We start from the raw sequence: 3,176 nt of genomic DNA, 5'->3' as shown, positions 1-3,176 counted from the left end.
CATTTCAATGAGTCTTGGCATTAGTATAGTATAGTAAAATACAACATAAAAATAAATGAAGGCATAGAAAATGAGGAAAGAGTAAGATGTTATAAAAATCTTCAAGCAGATATGAAAAATTATTCATCAGAGTTTACAGAAGAACTAGTGAACTAGAAGAGGGATCTGACAAAATTATCCAGAATAGAAAACAGAGTTGAAAAGATAGAAAATATGAAATAAAGTCATGGAAGAGAGAATGGAAAGGACAGACAACCTACATCTAACAGGAGCTTTAAAAATAATTAAAGGAAAGAAAACAAGTAAAGGGAACTTTTCAAGATATAAGAAATAAGAAGTTTCCAGAAGTGATAAAAAAAAAAAAAAGAAGAAGAAGAAGAAGCCAGTCTGGTGCTCGCTTCAGCAGCACATACAATAAAATTGGAACGATACAGAGAAGATTAGCATGGCCCCTGCACAAGGATGACACGCAAATTCATGACACGTTCCATATTAAAAGAAAAAAAAAAAGATGCTAGTCTGCAGATATAGGAATTCCAGTGAATTATAAACAGAATATATAAAAACAGCTAAATAAGTTACAATGAAACTATGAGCAGCGATGAGAAAGCAAAGATACATATATTTAAGAAACAGTCATGGAAGAAAGGCAGATACTGACAAAGGAGTGGCAGTTGAGCTGAGAGCCAACCGCTCAACAGAAATAACAGGGACCAGAAGACAATGGATGGATGAGCAGAGAAGGTGGCCAATGCATCCTTACATCTGAACAAACGCAGACTGTGAGCACAATAATAGAAACGGCCTGTGTGGTTAAAACACTCCCAGCAATGAAACCATGTAAGTGAAGGAAGCTGACAGCAATAAGATGTAAAATGTCTTAAGGTGTTTATGTTGTATAAAGGAAGATAATGATATTGATTAATTTTTTATTTTAGTAACTTAATATACATATTTTTAAATGTTAAGAAAAATAAAAGTATGGGCTCTGTGCCTGTAGCTCAGTGGCTAGAGCTCCAGTCACATACACTGGAGCGGGTTCAAATCCATCCTGGGCCTGCCAAACAACGACAACTACAACAAAAAAATAGCCTGGTGTTGTGGTGGGTGCCTGTAGTTCCAGCTACTTGGGAGGCTGAGGCAAGAGAATCTCTTAAGCCTAAGAGTTTGAGATTTCTCTGAGCTGTGATGCCACTGCACTCTACCCAGGGCAACAGCTTGAGACTCTTTCTCAAAAAACAGAGAAGGGAAGGGAATGGGAGGGAAGGGGAGGGAAGGAGACTGGTGGCTCACACGTCTAATCCCAGTACTCTGGGAGACCAAGGCAGGTGGATTGCCTAAACTCAGAAGTCAAAGACCAACCAGAGCAAGAGCAAGATCCCATCTATACTAAAAAATAGAAAAATTAGCAGGGCATTGTGTCGGGCACCTGTAGTCCCAGATATTGGGGAGACCAAGGTGAGAGGATCACGTGAGCCTAGAAGTTTGAAGCTGCTGTGAGCTATGTCACAACAGCACTCTACTTAGGGAAACAGAGTGAAACTCTGTCTCAAAAAGAAAAAAAAATAAGAAAAGAAAATAATACACACTGGGAAAAAATATTTGTATTCACTTCAGAAAAAAAAATTGTATCTATATGACACAAAGAGCTTTTTAAATTCAATAATAGAAGGACAATCAACTCAAATTTTAAAATTTCAAAAGATTTTAAGACGTATCACTGAAGATGACATGTAATATCACTAAATACCCACAGCAATGGCTGAAATAAAAAAAATAAAGACAATAGGAAGAGATGCTGAGAATATGGAGTGAGGGGGACTCATATCATGTTCATGAGAGTGTGAAATAGTAAAGCTACTTTGGAAAACATTTTAGCAGTTTTTATAAAGTTAAAAATCAACTACCATTTGATTTAGCAATAAAATAAAAAATGAAACCATCCATCCTTTTATGAAAATAAATACAGAAGACAATACCAAAAGATTTGAAGCAACAGAATTTTTGTTATATGAATATATATATATGATATATTCATGCCTCGATATACAACTAAATAATAGATATGTTGAGCAAAAAGTCAAATGCAAAAGAGTACATACTGTGTGATTTCTTTCTTCTTCTCTTCTTCTTTTTTTTTTTTTTGCAGAGACAGACTCTCACTTTATTGCCCTGGGTAGAGTGCCGTGGCATCACACAGCTCACAGCAACCTCCAACTCCTGGGCTCAGGTGATTCTCTTACCTCAGCCTCCCGAGTAGCTGGGACTACAGGCACCTGCCACCCTTGGTATATGGGGCCAGCACCCTACCCACTGAGCCACAGGTGACCCCCCCCCCGCCATACTGTGTGATTTGATCTGTATAAATTATAAAGCAGGAAAAACCAAACTATGATGATTGACATCAGAGCTTTGGTTGCACCTAGGGGTGGGAAGTGCACAAAGAAATTATCAGGAAAGATGGAAGTCTTCTAGAACTTGATTAATGTGTTCATTGAAAAAAACTCACTGAGCTGTACACTTGAGATGGATTCATTTTATTGTCTGTAGATTGGACATCAAATGGTGATATAAGAAGAAATGTAGTGAAAAACATTAATTTTGTACTTTGGCAAATAACTTACAGTTTATATTTTCAAAATTTGTTATCCTCATTATTTTTCAAGCCTGTTATTTAAGTTAATTCTTAGAGTTGCCCACTTTTGACTTAGAATTTTTCAACTATACAATTATTGAGAATTAATTGCTCTTGATGTACCTTTCCTTACAGGAAGTGACGATGAAAGAAGGGAGGTCAAAACCAATCAAGTACCATCCTTCCTTGTATATCAAATATTTGTATGCAAAGAAAATTATAAACAGTTCTCAGAATACTTTGAATCATTCTGATGGTTAGAACTGACATCCCTTTCCATGTTTCTTTGAGATCATGCTGCCTTGGAAATATCATCCACTACTGAAATGATTTTCTTACCTCTTTAAATGATATTGCTTTAGGTCAAATTTGGCGACTATTAAGAGGGACTTTGTTTTACTTCTATTTTTATTATACCCTTATTTCCTACTCCTGTATTTTTAAATGTCTAGTTACAATTACTGTGTATGCATCTTGGGATGTCTGATTATAGAATGAATATGACATGTTTAGGAGAAAGAAAATTTGTTTTAAAAGTATA

General features: G+C 36.0%; 1 non-coding gene across 1 annotated transcript; it reads left to right on the top strand.

Moving 5' to 3' along the window:
* The first annotated feature begins 390 nt into the window (after positions 1–390).
* LOC128592169 (U6 spliceosomal RNA) lies at positions 391–497 on the top strand. The gene has a single exon (XR_008381790.1). It is a non-coding gene; the product is annotated as a U6 spliceosomal RNA (small nuclear RNA).
* The last annotated feature ends 2,679 nt before the right edge of the window (positions 498–3,176 follow it).

Source organism: Nycticebus coucang, chromosome 1 (assembly GCF_027406575.1).
Source record: "Nycticebus coucang isolate mNycCou1 chromosome 1, mNycCou1.pri, whole genome shotgun sequence".
In the NCBI taxonomy this organism is placed as follows: domain Eukaryota; kingdom Metazoa; phylum Chordata; class Mammalia; order Primates; family Lorisidae; genus Nycticebus; species Nycticebus coucang.
This window is presented reverse-complemented; position numbering and strand designations above follow the sequence as displayed.